Here is a 26,751-nt window from a genome sequence, read left to right as displayed (position 1 = left end):
CCTACTTAATGGGTGAAAAATTTTCTTTCGGAAATAGAAAGCTGAAACAACAAGAATAACGTATTAAATGAATCGATATCGCAATGGAGCTGTTTAAATGGAATAGATTATTTTCGAAACTATTAGGGAACATTTTACCATTTGATTTTCCAAAGACATATACATATAGTCAATATTATGACCAAATATACTTCTTAAGTAATAATAATTTGTTAAAAATCTATGCCATTAATTTAACTTAATTTCTTAAAAAGCAATGAAAATAATTCAGGTTGTAGTTATTAATGCACTGATTTTTTTATTATTTATAGATATTACACTGTTTTAAAGTTTTTTTTAAAATTATTTGCGCAGCAAAATATATATATTCAAAGAATTACAATTAATAATTTATTTAAAATTAATTCATTATTATAAATATATGTTTTATTATTAATATGACATTCTTTGATTTCAGCTCATAATTCTAAATGCTTTAAAGCAATATTATGAAAATATATATGTGAAACGAATATCTTCATCAAATATAAAATGTAGTACACGTAGTGCATTAAAATATAAAGTATACATATAAATCACAGATTTATTAAAAAATAATGTTATTATGCATTTAATTTTGTTTAATTAAGTTGGTGTAAATTAAATTAATGAATCTCTTAATTAAAATAAATAATTTGCACACCATGAAATTTTAAATCTTTATAATTATTGTTTCTTCCTAAATTTAAATAATTTCGGAAATAACACTAATTATAATTTTCACGTTTTTGAAGTTGTTTCACCATCGTAATTAAATTACTTAATATAAAACAAAAAAAAAATGTTTCCAGATCTTTAATTAACATAGGTAATAAAATTTAATCTTTTGAATAATACCATTATTTTTTTATCTATTGTGCCATTGAAAGAACACCATTTCTTGTAAAACAATAAACAATAATCTTATGGTATTTAAAAACACGTCTCATGAGACTGAGATATTCAGCACAGACTCATGGCCAAGAAAACTCATTTCGCGTAATTTGGGGGAAAAGAAGAAACACTCTTATTTCCTTCTAAGAACCAATGCCAGGGACTTGTGGAGTGAATTTGAATAAAGATTCAAAAAATGATGGATTGATTGAACTGAATATATAGAGTGAACAATTACAAAGAAATAAATGAAAATACGCATGTAATATAAATAAATGTGCTTTTAAAATTTTAAATTTGTGTCATAAAATTTTGATGGATTAAACGAGTGAAATGTTTTAATTTTTATTATTCTGACATTTTATTTTCAAAATTAAAGCATCCCCCCCCCAAAAAAAAAAATAGATACATTCTCAGAGAATGAAAAACTTTCTTATAAGGATAACATGCTTCTTAATGTTTGTTAATGGATGCTCGAAATTATTTCAAATAGATTATTATCAAAATGATAAACAGGAAATTCATTACATTTCATTCATACTTTTCCAAAAAGTAATCTCAAAAATTCTGGCAAATATGAAAATATTTTTTTTTCTAAATAGAAGTTTACATGATATTTTTTATTAAATTTTATTGCACCTGTCTCTTTCTTCCAAAGTTAGTAGAAATAAAGCAATATATTATATATTTATTGTTTATAGCTTGAAATTCAATTATTACAGCTATCAAATGAAATTGATTTCAAAAGAATGAATTGGAAAATGAGAAATTCTCATTTTATTTGATGTTTTCTAAAAATAAATTATATTTTTGTTTAATTTTTTTCAAGCAAACAAATGAAAAAAAATTTTGAAAAAGAAGAAAACTTTCAATATAGTTTATTGCATGTGTTTTTCTCTTTTATTTTGACAAGAATGCACAAAAAAAATGCTTATTTGATTTATTGGGATTTATGACTTTGCTCTAAAAACTGAAATGAATTAAATGGCACAGAGTATAAAACAGAAATATGCTTCGAACGATTTAAAAGAAATCCAAAGAAAAAGCTTTGATAATAAATTGGGGATTCTTCCTATTTGTGTACTTTTCAATACAAGTAGGAAAGTAATTGAATTTGTTGAATAAACAAGTATCTCCGAAATTAAATTATATATCAATTGGAATTTTCCAATTTTTTTTAAATTCCGTCTGTTAGCGATTTATTCAATATTCCTTTTTTGATATCGCTTATTATGATTTTGTTAGTCTTCAGCTAAAATTGGAATTTTAAGCAACTGGCAGGCTTAGAATTGAAACTAAGTTTAAGCCTTCGGTGATAGTAAATTTGAATTCCTTCACATCCTGCCGTCTTTTGGAGCAGCGTTTGTACTATGAATAATAGTCAACTAAAAAAATATACTTTTCTTTCTATATAAGTTCTGTAATATATACCATTACTAAGAAATAATTCATTTTGCGCCAACGAAGGCACAATGAAATATCGAACGATATCTCACAAGTGGTATAAGACTCTCAGTTGTATGTTTTGACTTACCATTTCACGCAGTTGCATATTCTACCACATCGAACTTACTGCTTCAAGGTCAATGGGGACTACTATATGCAATGGTTTAAATATGTGAATCATGCTAATAAAATCCTATGCAATTTTTCTTTGGCATATGCATGACATTCGTGCGGTAATGTATTTTATAGCCTGTAAAGCCCTTTCACACGAATAGATATGCATTCGATAGTCACTTGCAAATTCTACATATGGTTATATATATCTTCGTAATTCTTTCTTCAATCTACAATTCATTGGAATGCTTTATATGTAGATTTTGTTTTAATAAATTCTTATGAATATCAGTTATTAAGTGAAAGATCTGTACAGAAACATGGCAATACAATGGATGAAGAGTAACGTCCAAGGAAACTCATATGAGGCAATTATTATTATAAATACATTTCTGCTTTCTTTTTCTTTCTTTCTCTTCTTATCAAGATATTTTCTTCCTTTCTCTGGTGTAAATATACACAAACAGATAAAGAAACTCGCTTGGGACAATTATTTTTAGAAGTATATTTTTTCTTTCTTTATTAAAATATGTTCGTTCTTTCTCTGGCAGTGAAAATGATGAAGAGGCCAAGGGAACTCGCATGAGCCAATTATTATTACATTTGTTGCTTTCCTTTTCTTTGTTTATGAATACATTTTCTTTTTTTCCTATTTACAAAGATTTTTTTTTTGAATTTCTAATCAGTGGTCTTGAAAAATCTTAGGTGTATAAACTTTTCTTTAATAAATAATTCATAACCTACTTTAACGGTACTTTTCTGCTCACTTTTACTCTAATAATGTAACAATCAAGTCAGTATATAACACTGATATCAGCTAATAATTTTAAAAACTTGAGTTCTTTCGATATTCAGAAAAATATCTTGTTTGAGATAAATAAAAATTGTTTTAAGAGAATAAGAGTAGCATAATGGCAAAAAATTACAGTAAATATATAAAAACAAAGCTTCTATATCGAAAATATAAAAAATGAATCTTTTAAATAAAAGTATCATTTAAATCTCAAATCATTCATATTTTCTGTTTGGAAAGATTTGTTGCATGGCGCTTGCAGATAGATTTTTTTTTTCAATTCTTACAGAATTTATTTATGATAATTGTTTGATGGACACAATTTGAAGCATACGTAGTTATTAATGAGATAATAACAGAAATAGACGATAAACCAATTTGCCTTTTACTTGTAATCTTTCAATTATATTAACCTTCATTTTTAAACGCCTTTGTTGTCGAGTATGAAACAAAACTATAAAAAAAGCACAAAAAAATAGTATAAATTATAATCATAGACATTTATTTTCCTTTTAAAGGTGTGTATATTTAAAAGTTGATCAAAAGTATTCACAGCTTTATAGAGGATTCGATATATAGTATCATATCAGAACTATTGTAGTGTTGTTAATAATTGATTTATCATTATACATTGTGTTCATAAAGGAAACACACTCTTCCAATTTTTAGAATGAAAATCTTAACATTTATAACATTAATGTTATGTAATGTTTAAACTTCAAATATGTATTTCTTAGATGTAGTTCGATTAGGATATTCTCATTTATATTTTTCTAATCGTAACACGCATGGTAAAATATACTTTTAGGAGAAGTTGATCCTCATTTTGGTACGACAAGTTATCACATGTTTTATTGCATCCTCTAAATTTATATTTCAGATCATTTACAACTCGCATGCTTTGATTTATTTTTTATTTTGACCAGTGTTCTTCTCCAGTAATAATATGCTCATCTCGAACAATTGAGGTAACATGATTAATAATTTAAATCCGTGCTTAAATGAGTCATTTTACAGATGCCATCTATCGGTAATGAAATGAACCAAATGCCCGGTCTATTATATCATTACAATATATATATAAAAGGGTTTCCGGTATTTCTATCATTTCTTTTTTTTTTCAAACAAGAGAAAATGCACTTGTGCTAAATTTCTTTTTGACGAGTTCATTTGGCATCAAATCGAATACTTAGCAGATACTTGTTTTTATCTTTTAAAGCTGAATTAGTAGTATACAAAGCAAGGTTTTATAGCAAATTTAAGAGAATACAGTACCGATTCTTATAGACCTGTTTGTTACATTAATATAATTTGGTAAAACCTTTAGAAAATTTGTAAATAAAAGAAATTTTTTCATAGAAATAAGGCAATATTCTCAGTAAGCTTTAAGAGAAATTTCCACTAATCTTTCTCCAATAAATCGCATAATCTCCAATAAATGTTTAAGCATCCTTCCATACATAAAAATGTTTTTAATTTCGTTAAGGTCGCGAATACCTTGCTTAACACTAATAAAAGATAAGTAATATAGATATTTGGCAGGAATGTGGCATTTGTGAGAATATGTATTTCGGTTGCCTTTTTGTCATTCGATTGATATCAAAATCTGACAGGGAACTTCATTTACAGTCAGAAGATAACACATCGAATCAAACTGATTGAAGTCATTGCGTTTACATGCATGCAAAAGTACAAGTTTAGTTTAGTTTAGTTATATTAATGCCCCGTTTGAATCAACACTAGGGCTATTTTGGGGCGTATCTCGTAATTTTGAACCGCGGTCAGATGACGAGGACGACCCCTGAGCTGGCACCCCCTCTCCACACCACACCACACCAGCGGGAGGGCGTTTGGTCAGGACGGATTTAACGTGCAACAGACCCCCTTACACGACGGTTCTTAGGTGGAATCGGGTCTCGAACCTGAAACCCTTACCACCGGGCCACCGCAGCCTCATGCAAAAGTACAAAACTACAGACGGTCAATGCTTTCACAATTTGGCTGACAATTTGATATGAATCTATATTTTAGATCATAAGCCTATACCCCAAATTTTCCCATAAGCCTATGTCACTTGCATTCGAATAGCCAACAAGCCGGATTTTTTGCAAAAGAATTTCCTTCAGAATTTGTAAGTAATTGTAATTTGTAACAAATTTCAAAACAAGAATTGTAACAAATTTCAACATGTATCCAAATATGACCCATGCCCATGTGTCAATTTTTAAGTGTTTTTGTTTTATTGTGTTCACAGGCAGATAAACACACATAATACCAAAAATGTATTATTAAAACTCTGGGAGTAATGAAACACGGAGATTTGTTAAAATCTCATGTTTGATTTTTTTGACGATTGCAATACTTCTTCTGTACTTTGTATACAATAAAGTGAAAAAGTCACCATATATCTATAAAATAGCTTCATGCCATCATATTTCATAAGAAGTTAAAACATTTCGGATCAAAAACCTTAAAAGGGCCACAGGAATGAGCGTCTTCAAGAACGCTGTCTTTCGCAACAAAATACAGCTTTCTGATGCATTGAAAGAAAAATGAAATATTGAAATGGTGATTTCAAGAATATGTATTTCGATTCCAAAATATTTTTGTTGAAAAACTGTATTTTACCACTCAACTTCCTTGTTTGTTTTCATGGGCATATACTTTTACCAAACGCATAAATTGTAGGTCACATGTTTCCAAATGTATCTAAGTTTATAACATTTTTCTCTGATAAGGTTCTGCCACAAAGTTTTTCTGTCGAGCTTCTGCAAATTGTATGTAATTTATCGTTCATATTTTTGTCAGAAAGAGTAGGAACATCTATTTGAAAGATGCAACCAATGTCGAATTCTAGAATTCACATAGAATTCAAATTCAAGTTTATATCATGCAGAAAGGATTTTTGTCTTTTCGTGCATTTGTCATTTATAGAATTTTTTTGTGTATTATTGATTGTATGGATATTTAAAGCTAAAAGTAGCAGCTGGAATACAGTTCATTGTAAATTAGGGAGATTTCAGCCGACAATAAATGTTGAGTCTTGGTGAAAATCGAAAATATTTTCTAGTCGTATATTACTTGTTTTAACAAAAATATTTAGAAATCCTGGTTTATTTTATAAAATGCAGCTTTTCTCTGAAAAATAGTGAAACGATTTCTAAGCTGTTAACACTTTCAATTCACATTACGAATAATGCGAGAATTACGACATAACGAATACTTAATTAATACGAATAATGATAACAATTTCTTCTATTCTAATTATAATAATCTCATTGTAGACATTATGAAAATGTAAGAATTGTCTGTAAACTCTATCAACAAAAATTTAGAGTTGTGCAATTTGTAATCATAATAAATCGGTAGAAGTTTTATCAATTTTGATACACCCGGTAACTAATTATATTTAGTTGTAATAAATAAATAAACAAATTCGAATATAAATTCCAGATAGGAATTGGATCTAATATTTTAAATTGAATTATTCTTTTCAATTGGATCTTTGTCTGGATTAAAATAAAGTTTAAGCTATCGAGAAGATAAATCTTATTCAACTCATTCAAAAAATAATCAAAGTAAGATTAAAATAACCGACATCAAACTATTTATTTCACTACTAAAATCTTAAATAGCTCACCATTGATTATAATTAATATATAGATTTTTTGATCTGTATGGTTCTATTCCATAGTAGAAATAGTGAAAGTGTATGAATACATTTATATGTTTTGCTAATTAATTATATATGCAAAGTTTTATTTTTCCAATCTGAGAAATGCGCATGCATCTTATATATATTTCAAAATGAAAAACTCATTGCTTCTGTAATCTATGTCTGAATAAGAGGTATACTTTATTTATTAAAAGTACAAAATGGCCTTAAATATATAAATAAAAAATATTTCAACAATTCGAATATTTGATTTTGAAATTGAAAAGTTCATATAAAGTTCGTTTATCTGAATTTTACGTTTCAACATCACGAATACCTGAAATTATTTTAAGAAATTCCTAAAGTATTTATAATTTGCTGAATAATTTATAGTTTTTACTTATATATTTTTTCATGGGACGTTCGCAAGCATAATTTGTGTAAACCAGTTCCTTAATCTACAATCATTTTCTACTCTTCAGTAAATATGAGTTATTCGAAACTCAAATAAAACATTTCGATGGAGAATATATTTTCATGAAATCGTTATATCCTCCTTTTAATTTTATATAGGATTATGAAAATAAAAATTACGATGTTAACAAATATCTGATTACAATTATCTAATATTTGACTTAATGATTTATAAAGCACTGAAATATTTTTTCACCAATGAATTTAGTTAGATATAATAAAAAAATTTATTATAAGTGAGCAGCGTTTATTATAGGGGCAGCGTATTTTCCCTGTTGTCTGGGAGTCCCGGGTTCGAGTCCAAGTTCGATCATGGCTGTTGCTCTTCATCTGTGTCTATGTGTGAACGTGCCCCTCCTGTAAAAAGGGGCTGTGCAAGCGAATGTGACGCATGAGTAGCTACGTCGTACTCTTGGACCTAGATGGCGCTACTGAAAAATAAGAGAAGCTCATCTCGGCTTAAATCACTGACTTCGTCAAACGGGCTTGTTAACAACAAGTGCATTTAGTAACAACTACAATAAGCAAGTTTTGTGTGCTAATGATAAAAAAGTTCAAATTCAAACAAATGTTGCTTATTCCTTATTTAAGACAAGATAAAGAATATTATCAACTTTTCTATTATTACTTTCATAATACTATGAACTTACCTATTTTTAGTTAAAAAAATCAGTTAAATATTCAAGTAACTTGAAATTAATCAGAATGTTGCAATTTTTCCAATGCCAGGAAGGAAATTATTCCAACTTAGATATTATTTAAACTACCTTAAAATTCAAAATTTTCTTATGATAAATATGTAAAAAGCGTTTCTGTGTATTCTTTCTTTCAAATCTTAATCATTTTAAAGATAGTTAAACGTATTACAATTTACCACACTGCACCATTATTCATTGAAGCTTTTATTTTAATTAACACATAATTTAGTAAATTTCTAATTGCTTTTATGCAGGGATTTAGTGATGCCTGAGATAAAGATTGTTTCATTTGCTAGCACGGAAGAGAAAAAAAATATGAAGACCTTGCGTGCAAATGATAGTGATGTTTGACGACAGACACACCTTTAGGTGATGAGAAATTATTTAAAATTTTCAATTTTTCCCCACATAAATTTCCGAATAGATTAAGCCGTAAAAATCCATATTATATTAAAAAAATTTAATTATCCAAAGATACGAATTTCCCTTTTATGCAATTTTCCTTTTAATTATTTGATAAATTTAACGCATATAAGAGAAATAAGGAAATATATAAACACACCTAAGCTATATATATATATATATATCTTTTATTTCGATACGCATTATAACATTTGATACACAGCACTTTCTAAAAATATAATAAATCAAACGATTTTTGATAATAAATTAATATCTGTGATATAAGCCTTTAAGTTTGAACATTACAATAATGTCAATTGAACATAAAAGAAATGAATTTTCTTTCTGTTTAAAATTTATATCTGACTTTTATCATATTGTTGATTCGAATGCTCTAAAGAAGACATTTGATTTTTATGAAATATTTTTCTTTCAGCATAAGTCTTATTCAATTATTAAAAATATTTTAATTAAATTATATCTTGAATTTTGATAATTTAGAAATCATTAATTTACTAGTTTAGCGTTTGAATTTGATTTCGCTTTAAATTCCTTAATAACGAATATATTTGGAAAAGTCAGATAAAAAAAAGTGTTATGATATTTTGCATCGTAATAGCATCGTTTCAGATGCTATATTTTATATCTATATCAGTAATAACTTCATACTTCATTCAAAATTTCATATATATTGGATTAAATTAGCTTTTTAAGAGAAATTCTTATATTTTTTATTTTTGTTTTCTTTTAAATATCATTGAAAATATTTTGACGATATTGTAAGTAAATATTATTAATATTCAAATGCAATACCTAGAAACGAAAAAAATCATTTTAATCTGACTCTTAGTTGAAATTTAAGATTTTGAAAAAATATTCACTATTTAAAATTCTTTACAAGTTTTGCCTCAAGTATTTTATATGTAGATTCAGTAAAATTTATTTCACGAATTCATTAAGAAAATGACGAAATACAACGTTGAAAAGGTAGTTTATCATTTTTACTGTGATGCAAGTGAAAGATTAGAGTATTACATATCTTGTTTGTGAATAAAAAATAAGTTGAATTTTTTTTTATTGCTTGCATAGTCTTATAATATAGATAATGATATACAGGTGCAAAAATATTGTATCTTATGCCAAAAAATGGTGTAATTTTAAATATGAACAAAAAAATCTGAAATGGTGAAAATGTCTTAAAATTTCTCATCAGTGATGTATTCCAACTTTTAATGTAAGTCAGCCATCTAACTCTCCGACCCGTCACGAAGGCACACGGATTTAAGCCATAAAACTGAATGACCGGACCGCCGTAACAGCAACATTGGTGGGAACTGTGGTTGAGGCCTAAGGGCCGTCACCGGCCACGGTACAACCTTCCCCGAAGGAAGGATATCCCGTCATCGATGGGAGGAGTCAGATGTACCACCAATTAGTGTACCCCTCCAGGGTGGCGAGATCCAACCACCATGCTCGAAGCATCTCATCCTCATTTCGAAGTGCCCCTCGGGGGGTTCAACTTTTAATGTAAATATAAATCTAACTTTTTTAGATATCAAAGGTATAATTTTGAAATTTTTATACAATGAGTAGAAGAAGAATATCAAAGGTAAAAGGCAATAAAATTTTTCAAAAACTAATAACATGATCATTTTTTGAATTGCATCCTTTTCATCAATCTATTATTACGTAATTGCAACGCTATTTCTGGCTGAAAGATGTTGAACATTATTCCCTTCTTTTCAGATGACATTTGATTGGCTTGGAAATATGATAAATTTTTGTTCAAATTTAAATATTTTTCTGCCAATAGCCAATTAAAATAGATTAAAATAGCCAATTTTCTACTTCAAATAATAAAGAATTTTATTAGGTTGCATTAAGAATTGTCCAGTATTTTTAGAAACAAATATCTGCCACTAGTTATATATTTTACCAAATTTCGTTCTGCTAAATCATAAATTCCAATATATACGATGTATTTTAATTGTTTATTTACTATCCCAAACGAATAGGTATCCTTCAGTTCTTCAGTTAAAAAAAGTCTCAATTTGCATAAGAAGTATTTTTTATCAGATCTCGATATTAAAACCGATGGTGAAATACTAATTGATGTTTTAAAGTGTTTCATTTGAAATTTTGATGAAATATAGTAGAAACAAATCATTTAACTTTTCCATATTATTTTCCGTAAACGCTGTCTCAAAATCAAACTGAAGTTTAATGACGATGCTTTTTCATAATCGATATGAAAGTGTCCTATTATAAGTCAAATGAATTCATTCTGGTAATGGCTTAGTGTTACTTGACTAGCTGTTACATTCTAGTTTAATCTTACAGAATGTCAATTTTGTAAACAAACAATAATTTGACTTGGAACTGTATATGATGTGATTTTCATGTATTGATGTTTTGTGAATTGATTATAAAAAATGTTTGTATTGAATTCCTTTTATTTCTAATTTTCCCATCTTTTCTTCAAATGCTTTATTAGAATTATTATTTAACATATTTGTAGTTAGATGATTCAAATAATCGCGATTTAATTTAAATCATTTAAAATCATCCGATTTCAATGTTAAGATACTAATACATCGATGTCAGTGTCAACAAGCAAACTGTGAAATAAAATTTCAGAGTCAAATTTAAAAATAAATCGTTTTATTGCGATTGAAGCCTTAATTCTTTAAACAAACATTTGATTCTCAAAAAGATTCTAATGAGTCTCTTTTTCTGAAAGATAATATAAGCACAATTCGGTGTTAGAAATACATAAAAAAATTTCTTGTTTTCTCCAAATCTGGCCTACCACATATTCAAACTAAAAGTTTTAAAGGTTCTGATTTCAAACCAATTTCCATTTCAGATACCGACGGAACTAAAATCCAAAGGAAATAAGTAAAAAAATTCTGGAAATACACATATTTCAGTTTCAATCCATAAAATGAAAAGAGTAATTTTTCTTCAGAAACTTCCTCTGATAACTCTGGTTTCTTTCGTTTTTCTTATTTATTTATTTTCGTTTTTCTTTCATTGGAAATAGATGGAAACGCAGTTCTCAGGAAATGTATGGGGTGGCAGCTTAGACTGTAAATCTTTCATCCATCCCCATCCCTCTTTCTTTGGGACAATGATGACCCCTTGATTTCTATTGAAAAGGACACTATATATGATGTAGGGGAGGGTATCAAAATCTGACCAGGCTGTAAATCACGGAAGAATAGCTGCATAATACGAAAGTCATGCCTCTAAAGTGACATGCATTACAAATCCAAGGACAGGGCTAACGCAATTGGATGAATGAACTGTTTTTATTCCATTTTATATTTCAAAATGCAAATTGTAACCAAATCCTTCAGAAATTTTGATTGATTTAATATGTCATTTTTAAGCCTATTTATACAATCCATTAGCATAAATAAGTATTTGGTATATAATATAGTCTAAATTTTAGACCACACTATAATATTTTATCACTTTTCTTTTTTTAATCTTTTGAAAAGATTTTTAAAAAAGGTATAATTGAATTTTTATTGCCGTGTAGATTGTTCTTATTGAAAATTTTTTACATTAAAACAAAAAGCCTTAAAAATATACGGCACGATTTAGGTTTCTAATTATATTAGAGAATTCAGAAAAAAATTTAAAATGCCACTCCTTTTAATAGAATATTAAGAATTTTCAGTATTTTCTACCCTTTTTGGTTTCGTTTACTTACATTAATGTTATTGGTTTCTAGATTTTTAAAAAAATGCATTTTCTTCATATCAAAATTTAATATATGCGCTAAATTCTATTCAGTTATATAATCACTTTTAAATTATAAAATACACATTAATACAGGAAATTTCATTTTTTTAATTTATCAATACTAACAACTTCCCTTTTTAATAATAGTCAAAACTTATTATTTTTTTTCTTAGTGTTTCTTAGTTAAATTCATACAAATACGGTCCACTGCATCAAAATTTAAAATTTTTTAAAGATTAGCAACTGAGCATTCATTAAATTACGCATCTATATAAATGAAGCTTTAACAAAATGATAAAAGAAAAAAAATGTTTTTCAGTCGGATATTTATTGGATTCTTGGCAAATTTAAAATCTCTAGAGATATTCTAAACCAGAAAATTAAATTAAATTTTGATATAATAAAAGTATTTTCATTAATGTATTTAGATTGAGTTGAATCTGTTTTTATTTTCTGCTGCACTTCCTTTCAAAAGTAAAAATTCAATGAATATTAAATATCTTGTTTTATGTTTGAAATTTAATTCTTGTCACAAAGAATAAAATAATTTCAAATAATGAAATAAAATAAATCATTTCTTATAATATATCTTTACAAAGAATTGCCTTTTTTTATTTCAGGAAGTTTCATACTATTAAGCTTAAAATCATTTGAAGGGGGAAAAAGAATTTTAACACTACATGCTTTCAAAGATGTGGGCTTCGTTTATTTAATCAAAAAAACATTATAAAAAAATTCTTGACTTATTTCATTTATTTAGTTTCATATATTGAATTTCAAGAATGAAACAAAATTAATTAAATTGAATTAGAAACAAAAATATGGTTGAAACGTTTTCGTAACAAAGTGAATAATCTGAATAATAAATTTATAAATTTTGTTTCTTCCATTTGGGTACTTTTCAATATAAAGGAGGGGAAATGTTTAATTATTTTGACATCCAAATAATTCCGGAAGTGAATTAAATCAAAAATATTCTTTTATATTATTATATTGATAGCCATAATGTATTCACAAGAATCAGATATTTTAAAATAATTTAATAACCTTTAATTAGAACTTAGAATGAATGAATCAAGATGAGACAATAAATTACAAAAAGAAGTGAAAGGTCACTATCTAGTCTGAGGATAGGGAGTGTCATCATCTGCATACAGAAAATGGTGATTAAATATTCTTTATGAAATTTATCAATCATTTAATCTTGACTGAATGACAAAATTAATTAAATTGGATTGAATAATTAATGCAAATCATTTAGCATTTTAAATAGTTTTTTTTTAAATTTTTTTTTCTCTTCCTCAGTTCAAATTAAGATTTGAACTGAGGAAGAGTTACAATGATAATTAAAAAAATAATTGCAATATTTTTAAAATCTTGAAAAATGTGAATGATTAAAAGTGAAATTTGAAACAGAATTCTGAATAATATGCTATTATATTATAAAACGTCTTCTTGGATTTAACACCGTTAAAAGCGTATGAATGCCCGGATATTATTAACTAGTTTCTCTTTAAAGGCTTTAAGCACTGTTCTGGCTCTACAATGTACTATGCTGCGCCTTGAAGGAGATGCTGATTCATTAAGTTTCCAAATATGTAAGCAAAGCAAGGAAATATGCCTACATGGATCTATCGAGGAATTTTCTTTCTGAAACTGTTTAAAGTCTTTAAGTTGAATAAGGGTAAAGGATTGAACTCGATACAGCTACTATTTTTAGAACCCAATGGGGCTATTACATTATAGAAATATTTCCTATGTATCCAGTTACAAGGATAGACTCAAATTTTAAAAAAAAATGTAATTAGGACAATGGTGGATGCATTCTGATTTTTTTTCCAGTGGTTATGGTTTCTGATTGGAAATCCTTTACTGAATCCTAAACATTATGCCATTTGAGTCAATTTTAAATAATTATGAAACACATTTTAGATTTTTTTTTTTGTGAAAAAAGTCTCCAAATTAATTAATGAACTAATATCTTGTGAATAATTTCAAATAAATCTTAAATGAAGTTAAGAATTAAAATACTAATTTTAATGACATAAGTTATTAATAAAATCTGTTATTATTATAATTAATGCACTACATATCTATATACTTATAATAAAGCTCAATGTGTGTGTGTGTGTGTGTGTGTGTGTTGGCGCTCTACAGGCCAGGTCATTTGACATACAGCTATCAAATTTGGTACATGTATACCTTAGAGGTCGGGAATGTGCACCTGGGGTCCCTTTTTTGAAATTTTAATTAGAATTTTAATTATTAATTAAAAACTAACTTTTCCGCCAAAAAAATCTTCCATTTTCCCCACCGCCAACTTTTTCGCCAAATGAGTAAGGCTTCAATTTTTTTTCTCCCAACAGTAATGAGGCTAGGGTTAATATTTTTCGGCGGATTATTTCAAACGATTCTGTTTATTTTCTTAATGTTTTTTGCATTTAAAATTAAACATTGTTAATTAATCCATGTTTCAGATTCATTCTGAAGTACTTTTGAATTAAAATAACACAGAATAAAGGAAATTAAAAATGTATAATCTGCATAGCGTTACCCCAACTGGCGTAGAAAAAATCCTCCGTACCGGAGCTGGCTAAGAAAATTCACGCATGCGCATTCTGATTGTTGCCATGACAACCGTTATCAACGGAGGATTTAAATTATTTTTAGGTTAGTTGCATGCTTTTGTAAGTAAATTGTATTTATGTTAGTTATATATTTTTTGTATATGCTTATAGTTTTAAGTACATCGTTTTTTAAGTAGATTTTTTAAACCTGTTTTCAATTATTTAATTTATTTTTAGGTTAGTTGCCTGCTTTTGTAATTAAATTGTATTTATGTTAGTTATATATATTTTTTGTATATGCTTATAATTTTAAGTACATCGTTTTTTAAGTAGTTTTTTAAACCTGTTTTCGACCGATTATTTTAAACGATTCATGTTATTTTCTTAGTGTTTGATGCATTTAAAATGAAGCATTGTTAATGAATCGATCTGTTCATGATGAATCTGAGAAAATTTTGTTGACAAATTCTTGAGATATTACATAACTTAAGAAAGATATTCTTTAGTGCCCATAACGTTTAAACGCTCAGTGACTCTATTATCAGTAATCATATTATTAAAAAAATGCTTTGTTTCAGTAAAAAATATTATTATATTAATTGCAGTTTATTCATTTCCATTTTAATTTTAAGCATAAATTCTACCGGAATTAACAGAAAATTAGAGAGATACATATTATGTTATGGCTGAAGGACTTTATATTATTATGAGTGAATTACATGACTATCAAAATTTGAAGCTTTAAAATATTTGATGAAGAAGCTATTAAAGTAGGAATTACATAAAATATTTAATTATTAAAATTTTAATGAGCATTAAGATTGGGGAACCGGCTGGTCGCCAAAGGCGACTAGTAATTAATATTTGTCGTCTGATCTTTCTCCTATCATTTACGATTGGAGGAATTTCTGCGCTATACTATTTTAAGCGTAATCATGAGAAATTATTAAATGAATTATTAATTCCTATGAATTTAGATTATTAAATGAAATGAATAATATTACATTAACTGTTAAATATTTTTAATTTTAACACACGATGTTAGTTGGAATAATTGATACAGGTTAACAATTATAACTGAAATAAGAATTTCATTATTCTTATATTTATTTATAAATTTAAAATCTATGAATAAAAAGAATCTATCTCCCAGAATCCAACATAAATGCGGGCAAAATACAAACGCTCTATGTAACAATTAAGGCTATATTCAGGGTATTTTCTCTATTCGTGACTTAATAACATATTTGGCGCTTGTTAAAAGTTAGATATATGCTTCCACTTAAAATTTAAAACCAAGCAACATCTCACACATCTGTGGTTAATGGAAGTTTTCAATAACATTGTTTGCATTGTTTTCATTTACTTTGTTTACTGCTGTTTCGGGAATTGTTCGCCAATCGTCATGATGAATTTCCTCGATATGTTTCATAAATGGAATAGAAAGGAATTCGAAGTGTCGTAACTCGTTTTAACTAATTAGTTAACTAGTTTTAAACTCCTAAATATGTATTTTTTGTTAAAATATTATCATACAGAATATATTTAATTAAATATGATTAATTCATGTTTGGTCCGTGAAACAACATAAAAATTTGTTGTTTTTTTTCAGTTTATTCATCCCTCCTATTATCGACTGCAAAAATATAATATATGATTTTAATACCATTTAAAATCCTTCCTCAATTAAAAATGTTTTTTAAATAATTTTTAGCGGTTTAGCTCCTAGGCTACGAATAGAATAGATACCTTTGATATATTAATTTTGATTTTAATTTTTAAACACATTTTTAATTTTGAAATATGAAACAAAATATAAAAATAAATTATATGATTATATTTTCTTTGTTTGGTTTACGGTATTCATTATCTTTTAATTGATACAAATGCATCATGAATCAATTAAAACGATTTTTAATTGATACTTGGCTTCGATAGTTCATTTTCCACAATTTTATAATTTTACTTTTTATTTTAAAATCCAAGCACGAAGCTCTTTATGTTAACAATAGTAGCTTTTTGTAAACATGAAAAGTTTAAATGGATTCGAAAAAAATTTTATATATATATATATATATATATATATATATATATATATATATATATATATATTCACATTTTCAACAAAGATTTCTGGTACTGAATTTATAATATTTAAAATCAGAAGGAATCTAATTCTGATAATTTGAAATACTATAAATGGAACAAAATCTTTTTACACCCAATTGATTTTTAGAAACTTATTGAGTAATAAATCCGAACATAAGAGGCATATCTTTACTCCAATCGTTCATTCTTTTGCAGCAGACCATTATTTACTATTCTCGTAATTTAATACTTTGCTCCATTTCCCCACACTAACCAGAAACAATCCTTCACGCATTAGTCATAATAACTGATACTCTACATCTTTGGCAGTGAAACGCACAATTAGACGTCGGTTACCCTAATTTCATACCCATTAATCTTCCCGAATAGATCAGCAGAGATTAATCTACCTGAAATTCCAAACTTCATCAAATCAAATGAACAAATGGAAAGTACATTTTGATTAACTTATTATTGTAAATGGATATTGGTAATTTAAATTTTTATTTACTGTTTCAGTTATTACAAATGGCTAAAATAAGATGTAAATAGTATTAAAAATTACTAATGAAGCTTTTATATCTCACACTTTCAAATTTTCACAAATCAAACTGAAAGAGGATAAAACTGTTACAATGCCGCTTTGGTTCATCTTGTATTGTTCACTAGCTATTCTAAAGTTTTTATTAATATAACATCTAAATTGAGTTCTTTTAAAATTTATTTAGAGGAAATATTTCTTCTTATTTCATAAAATTTACTCAATTATTGTTCAAATATTAGATTAATCTTAAAAAATATGGATTAAAACATATTTATGATTTGATCGAAAGCACTCCTCTTTTATCAAAGATAATAGTATGCTAATGATTAATTAATATAGTTTTATCCTATTAGATAAATAATTTAATATTTATTGCTTTTTCTTATTAGTGAGAAATGATCAATGACTGAAATACATATCAAATTTTCGCCAATATTCCTTATTAGTTACATGATGAGTTTTTTTTCTTTTCTTTTCTCCGGATAACAATATCCTATTAATTAATTAATGTAGCGTATCCTATTAGATTATAAAATTTAATATTTATAACATTTCTTTATTACTGAGAAATGATGAACGACTCATCAGAATTTCAGTTGTATGCTCAATTCCTTGTATTGCGTAAATAATTTTAACCCACTAATACTGATATTATTTATGTTTCTTTAATTAATAATATTTTCAATAATACGAAGTAAATTCTCTCATTAATATATCTCCACACAGTCTAAATTTTTATCAGCACAATATAAGCATTAATTTGAGTTAGATGGGAATTAAAGGAATCAGCACTTTGGTTTTATCTTTTAAACGTGGAATTCAGTAGAGATACAAAAGACAAATTAATTGGAGATTACACTGGAGATATTGGTGATAGTTACTCATCATGGAAATATTTAACCCTTAACTGGGACGGTGAAATTTTAGGACTTAACTTCGGAGGTGGGGTCTACGAGACCGCATTTCATTTACACTCAAATTAAATTTTCTAATTAATGTAATAGTATGGAAAACTGTCAATATATTTTGTAGATATTTTTCTTGATATACAGATATGTTTTAGAATTTTTTCAAAATATATTTTCATTGAAAAAAGTAAATGCGTTGGAACATTAATAAGTTGTACTTCAATAGGCAGATGAATGATTCTTTTCTTCAAAATCAAAGCTTGAAAGTTTTAAAATTCATTTAAATTTGAGATATAATAGATTCATTAAATATAATGTATGTCAAAGTTCACCACATTGTCACAGCATCAAATTTTAACGATAACTTTCTCAAAATTCTTCTTCACATTTCCATTTTTAACACAAATTGGGTTTTACGTAATCCTCAAAAGAAAATAATAGTTCATTAATCAGCAAAACTAAAGCACAACATTTGAATTAATTTTAACTGAATTTAATTTGAATTTGTACATAAACTTCAATTGACTTGGAATATTTTTTTTTATCTAAATTAAATATTTTTGCAATAAAATTTCATAATTAAAATTACATGTTGCTTATAAGTAGAACATCATTTGTAAATACCTTTGAGTGTTAGAACTGCAAACTCTCATCTTTTGTACTTTTGATCATAAGCGCATCCTGTATAATTGTATCCGGTAACCATTGTATCAACTCTTCCATTATTTTTATACTTGAAAATGCACTCCAGAGTTACAGGTGCTAATTTAGGAATAACATAAAAATTTTGTTGTTGTTCTTATGGCACTTGCCATGGACTAGCCCGCTGTTACGAAGACAGCGATTTTAAGCCGGTGGGTGAGAGTCTCTTTTTTATAGTAGCGCCATCTAGGATCAAGAGAATGACTTAGCTACACACACGTCACAACCCTTTTTACAAGGCGGACTTCATTCACGCATTTCATTCACTCATCCACAGATCGTAATTTACACCTGAATAAGAGAACGATCAACCCTGATCCAGTACCCCCAATGATATTACTCTCGACATGGAGGACTTTGTGACCAGGACAGATTTATACGCGCGTCAGCCACCAAGCACGCGAGGAATCTTCGGCCGGCGGGGTTCGAACTCGCAACCTTAGTGACCTGAATCCAAAGCTCTACCAACCAGGGTATAAAATTTTAATGCGTATATATGATTTGTTAATTATTTTGTATAAATATATAGGTAGAAGCTTTTATACGTGCATTTTGTTTTAAAATCCTGTAAATGCTTTTGAACCTTTATATATATTTCTCAACCTGCTAACTGGGAATATTGTTTTAATTACGTTCTCATTTCTACCATCCTCGCTTTCAATACTATTTTGATTTGTGATATAAACAATATTTTATATCATATATCATGAATGACTTACAATTATTTATTTTGTTTAGTTACTCATTTGATCAATGCCGTATATGTGATTTCTTTAAATATGAAATTAATCTTTGAATATTAATTTTTAATATATTCTGCTTATAAGAAGAAGTTATTATTTTTTCTAAAATATTGTGTAATTTGAATTATTTATTTGTAATTTTGTCAACATTTTTAGAGTGTAGGCTGCTACCTTGGTACAAACAGATCACATTAATTAATACTCACTAGTTCTTAGTAGATGCCTGTTGTTATTTATTATTCAAGCCTTGTTTGAGAGAGAGCAGGTAGGATTTTTTCCCCTTCTATATCTGTATAAAAAAACAAATTTAAAGAAATGTTATTTCTTTTTTTTTTACAGATTTTTTTAAAGAATAGCTATACTCCAGTCTTGGCATTAGGAAATGGTAAATTAATCCGCACTTTCTGTACTTTCCACTACAGGTTCTGTAGTTAGTCAATTGTAAATTATAATTATAAACTGTATGATTATAAGTGTAAAATGTTTTTACTTGTATCTGAATCTCAAATGGATTCTGTACCACGGCTCACTGACCCTATATATAGGAAGCTTTTTGAAGTTATAATACCATGCTACTGTAAAGATTGACACAGAATATGAAGCTGCTGATTCTGGTGCTCTAAATTAAGCAACTCCATCTTAGAGTAGAGTAGGATAAATAAAAATTTTGAAAGCAAAATTGTGTAAGGTTTTAAAGTTTAATTTACAGCATTACTTTGGCGTTCGATGGATAGTGTACAAGTGTAAAAACGGTGAAAAATCTGTAAGAAGTCAGAAAAAGAATGAAAAAATAATTACACATTTTCTTATTTAGAAATATTAATTATCAAGGTTAATGCAAACATATGAAAGTAATATATCGATGGAATTATAGCAAAGAATAAACTTGAAATGTCTTCCAAATTTTTAATATTACCCATAATAACATCAGTTGCACAAAATATTTAGGAGTTTGCGAGAAATTTCGCATACTAATGCTCCCGTATGACAATAAGACAAGATTTTTTCAAAAAGGTGCAGTTTTACAGTTATGCTTTTGTAATTACATAATACATTACAGTATTAAAACAGTACATATGTATTAATTTTTTTTGTGTATCCTTTACGCCTATCGTAAGTACAAAGCACTTTTCTGTTTTTATTAACAAAATGCATTTTAGGTTAGTTTTGAGTGATATACTAAAATATTAAGCGTTAGCTAAACATTTCCTGCTGTTTATTTTAGGTTTTATTGTACACTAGCCACCTTTGGCGACCAGCCTGTTCGCCAATCTTAATGTTGGTTTAAATTTTAAGAATTAAATAGGTTGACCCGGAGTTTAACCCCTTTCTTCGCCAAGTTGCGATTACGCGCCAAAGCTGGCAATCTTTATTATGCACTATAATTGAACATCTTCTCCTTTGCTTTTGAACATTTCGAAGGCCGTTGTTGGCGATTTTTAAAAATCGCGCCAAGCAGTGGGTTAAATTCCGGTCGTACCATTAAATATTTTACGCAATTCCAACTTTAATAGATTCTTCAGCAAAATATTTTAAAACTTCAAATTTTGATAGTCGTATAATTCACTCATAATATTATAAAGGCCTTCAGTCATAACGTGGTATGTATCTCTCTAATTTTCTGTTACCCCTCGTAGAATTTATGCTTTAAATTAAAGTGTAAATGATTAATCTGCAATTAATATAATAATATTTTTTACTGAAACAAAGCATTTTTTTTTAATAATATGATTACTGATAATAGAGTCACTGAGCGTTTAAACTTTATGGGCACTAAAGAATATATTTCTTAATTTATGTAATATCTCAAGAATTTTTCAACAAAATTTTCTCAGATTCATCATGAACAGATCGATTCATTAACAATGTTTAATTTTAAATGCACCAAACACTAAGAAAATAAAATGAATCGTTTAAAATAATCGGTCGAAAACAGGTTTAAAAAAACTACTTAAAAAACGATGTACTTAAAACTATAAGCATATACAAAAAATATATATAACTAACATAAATACAATTTAATTACAAAAGCATGCAAATAACCTAAAAATAATTTAAATCATTGAAAACAGTTTAAAAAACTACTTAAAAAACGATGTACTTAAAACTATAAGCATATACAAAAAATATATAACTAACATAAATACAATTTACTTACAAAAGCATGCAACTAACCTAAAAATAATTTAAATCATCCGCTGATAATGGTTGTCATGTCAACAGTCAGAACACAATGCGCATGCATGAATTTTCTTCGCCAGTTAAGGTAACGCAAATGCGCGAATTTTTCTACGTCAGTTGGGGTAACGCTATGCAGATATTATACATTTTTAATGTCCTTTATTATGCGTTATTTTAATTCAAAAGTACTTCAGAATCAATCTGAAACATGGATTAATTAAAATTGTTTAATTTTAAATGAATAAAAAATTAAGAAAATAAACAGAATCGTTTGAAATAATCCGCCGAAAAATGTTAGCCCTAGCCTCATTACTGTTGGAAGAAAAAAAACTGAAGCCTTACTCATTTGGCGGTGGTGAAAATGGAAGGTTTTTTTGGCGGGACAGTTAGTTTTTAATTAATAATTAAAATTCTAATTAAAATTTCAAAAAAAGGGACCCCAGGTGCACATTCCCGACCTCTAAGGTATACATGTACCAAATTTGGTAGCTGTATGTCAAATGACCTGGCCTGTAGAGCACCAACACACACACACACACACATTGAGCTTTATTTATAAGTATAGATAAAACGATTTTTCAAAGTTGGAATGACTGCTTTCTCTTTTGCTATACCCGTTTTTAGCTTTTTTCGGATTATCCGCATTTTTTGTTATCCGCGGTGGCCGCGCCACCCAATTCCGCGGATAATCGGGAGTGTACTGTATTTTGTTTTCGAAAGAGCAGATTTATAATTTATTGTTTTTAATTAATCTTATTTATTAATATCTTTAATTTCATATGGAAAAGAATAAAGGAAATACTTTATAAACCATGATTAAGACTTATATGAAATATCCATTATTTGTTCATCCTCTTGCATTTTGAATTTCCGTAAAATACGAACTTATTTGGAATAAAATTTGATGAAAATAATTATTGTAAAAAAATAATACAGATAAAATAAGTCGAAATATTATTCTACAATTAATAATTATCGTATGGTAAATTAATTGTTTACTTATTTCAATTACAATCTTAATTTCTTGCTTTGTTTTAACCAAAACTAAGCAATTTGACTAACCAAAACTAGCTTTAAAACCGTTAAAGCTTGAAAATAAGAAAATAAAGATAATTCATTTCTATTTAAAAGTTATTAAAACATTAAAAAAAATCCTTAATTTCAAATATCTATGGCGATATTTAATACACATGTTTTCCAATGTATATGCATAAAATATTTTTACCTCATAAAAATCTGTGATTTACAGAAACGCTTAATAGTTTGTTCACCTAAGCAGTTTCGAGTATGTATTGCCTCATTATAAATCAAATTGAGATAATGATTTATTTCAAGTCAACTCAACATATTTCTCAACATCACGGAAAATAAATTCTTACCCATAAAACAGATTTAAAAGACAATTTAAGGAAAACCCATTCTTTTAACGATGGAAAATAAAAGACCTACGCTCTTCAACGAAAATTGAGTCTTTACCCAACTTGTGAGAATTCTCAGCTACCTTACAGACTTTCGTGTCCAGCGGTTCATAGAAACGATCAAAATCTTCCTCTAAATGATCTCTGAAAATCGTACCCTCATCAAAGGAGTAAAACCCTTTTGGATTTCCTTTTAATCAGCCAAACTCTACTTTCACTTTCTCTCCCCCCCCCCTTTCGCTTTTTTATGACGTTACGTCCAATTGATTATACCGCGACTCTCACGGTAGGTTCTGAAAGACGGAAAAGACCGAAGGAAGAAAAATATCCGAACCTGGCAGCATAACAGTGACGATATTTCTTTCTTTTTACATTTATCTTTTATCCTTTGTTGTGGCAGGATTTTCTCGTACTTAATCATCTAATGGAGAATGACGCTGGAAAAGGTTTTCCGTCAAATATCAAGAACTCTAGCTTTCATGGAGTTAAGTTGTCTAGTGGATTAAGTATATTGCTTTGGATTTTAGTAGATGACGAATGACTTCTACAACATTAATAAGATTACTTTCTTTAACAGAAATAAATAAATAAATCTTTTGCAAGCAATTTATTATTTTATATCTTATATTTACTATTAAATTTCTAAAAAATTATCATTCCATTATATAATATGAAGAAACATATTGTTGCCAGCCAGTTTATTGCCACAAATCAGAAATATTGTTTCCCTTCGGAGTTTGCCTTATAGTAAATTAGAGAGATTTACAAATACTTTGCTGAATGGTTGCCAGTTCCGATATCCTTTGGCTGTATATAAACTTAGCAAATCATCATACAAATTTAGTGTCTTAGGTGACAAACACAAAGGTTTTAGATAATGCAAGAATTATAGCAATATTACGAAATCTTTAGACAATTTAGCTACATGCGCTGCCAGAAATATGGAGGTTTTAGATAATACAAGAGTGTTGGAGATATCACGAAATCTTTAGTTTATTACTTACATGCTCTGTCAGCAAATCTGTATCATTGCGATAATTAAAATGTTTACGGACTAAATTCCTTTTTTGAAGTGTTGATCTGAACGTGCTCTCCAGTTGTCCTAGTCTGAGCGCTCTGCTGATATTTACTTAAACATATGTCATCTTCCAGTGTATTGTTGACTTTAATTTCTGTTTTTGCGAACACTTCGACTGAATTTTGCTACCAATATTTCAAATTTTCTTGTGAAGTAAAGAATCACTTATACATTATCAAGTAACTTGGAATTTTTTTACCGTACTGACTAGACGGAATTTTTCATAAAAAACATTCTAATTATATAGTGAGAATCTTACAAAGTAGTAAAATTATATAAAAGTTGATAAAAATTTATTTTTATTGAATAAAATGAAGTTAATGACAAAAGTTGTTTTAATTTTTTTGCAATTTTCATCCATTTATAAATCTACTTCATTTGATAATTAACCTTCTAATTCGTAAGATTATTCCAGTGTGGACATTTCAGAATACTCAAACACCTTTGTTTCTGATTCAAAGATATGAAAAATTCCATATGTCCTTCAAGACGCTGTGGTACCCTCATGTTCTTAAGGGGTTGATGATGTACAAAAGAAATCTTGCTTAGCTTATGTCTTTTAAGCAATTATATGTTCGAACATTCTTTGGGAATTCTCAGAAAAGATTCCTATCGCTGCAACCCATCTGGGCGAGTGTCTATAATGAACCGAGTATTCAATCAATCACAATTTACATAAGGGGAAAAATTTTGCAGTGATTTCTCGATACTACGGGCGCTCGCCTTAGTTTCGTTGAACGATGTTTGGTGTCTTTCAGTATTGATAGAGTTAACTCCATTTTTAATGAAAAAACTAAACTTATATATAAAATACAGAACTATGAGAATGAAAGAAAAATATTTTCTCCGATATGTCTGTTAATAATATTATCGTTACAGATACTGGGTCTGTTTGTTGTATTGTATAAACTGATTAAATATTATAATAATAAGCTGTTCATCTGTAAAATTTAAATTATATTATCTAATAAGGAAGTTAGAATGCTAAAAGCAAGTGCAATCAATATTTAAAAGATTTCAAAAAGGAAATTATTATAAAAATAATACAATTTTTTTAATAGGTGATTGATTTATTGATTGAATAAATGATGTTTGAATTATAAGGATAATACAAATATCTATGTCTCAAAATAAAAATTAAATACTTGAATACATTTTTCTTAGATGTTAAATAGAATATTTTTTTGTTGTCGGCAGACTTAACTAATTAATCAGCAAAAAGAAAATGATTGAAGATACAATGTATGATCCAAAGCATCAGAACAAATCTGGAGTTCTTCATAAAATATACTCGAATTGTCTTTGATCTTCGATCGTGAAAATTGTATGGTCATATTCACATATTTCAGTGAATATTCGTTTACGATTGTATTTATGGGGCTACTAGAAGTAGATCAGGAAAAAAACTTTTTCCGTGAAACAGCATATAAGAATTTGTATAAAGAAAACTTACATTTTATTAGAAAGAACTCTAATGGTAAGTTATAAATTTATCCGTTTACCTATCCAACTTATACTATGCAAAACCTATTTATGAATTAATTAATTATTTGTTTTACATGAGCTTATTTTAGATCTTAAAACCTTTCAAGATTCCTTAACAATTTGCACCGATTTATTATATTAAAGTTTAGAAAATAGATTTTGAACTTTCAGAAAATAAGAGCATTTATAATATGTTTATTTTCTCATAGATTCTCTTAACGAAAGCCAAAATTAAGCGCATTGCCATTTTAATATCCATCTGTTCATATATTAACTGTATTCAGTTAGAAATGTTATATAAATTTCTTCATATATCTGATTTCGAAATTGTAAAAGAAGTTTCTTATTTTTTGTGCATTCACAGTTAACTACTGTATCTAAATTATTATCAACGTTCTGCACAGCAGGGGGGGGGGTCTGAATCTAAAACAGTTTCTTTTCCATATCTGGTCAATGTCCTATAAATGTTCTCATGATTGAAATTTCTCAGCAAAATATGAATTTAAACGCATTCTTTGCATGTGCGGAGATTAACATCATTTCCACCAGCCTCACAAGAGAAAATCACGGAAAAATACAAAAGTACTGATCTTTTGTCTCTACCCCCGAATAAATATAAAAATCACTAAATTAAAACACCACCGAATATTTTTGATCATATATTTTGATATGTGCTATCAAATTCAGCTACCGTATTCTACAGAGAGCATTGTTTTGAGAAAAAAAACCCAGGCGTTTATAAATTAAATTTTAGAATGCATTTAAAAATCTCTGTTCTATAAAAGCAACTCCA

The sequence above is a fragment of the Argiope bruennichi genome, chromosome 1, assembly GCF_947563725.1.
Source record: "Argiope bruennichi chromosome 1, qqArgBrue1.1, whole genome shotgun sequence".
Classification (NCBI taxonomy): domain Eukaryota; kingdom Metazoa; phylum Arthropoda; class Arachnida; order Araneae; family Araneidae; genus Argiope; species Argiope bruennichi.
This window is presented reverse-complemented; position numbering follows the sequence as displayed.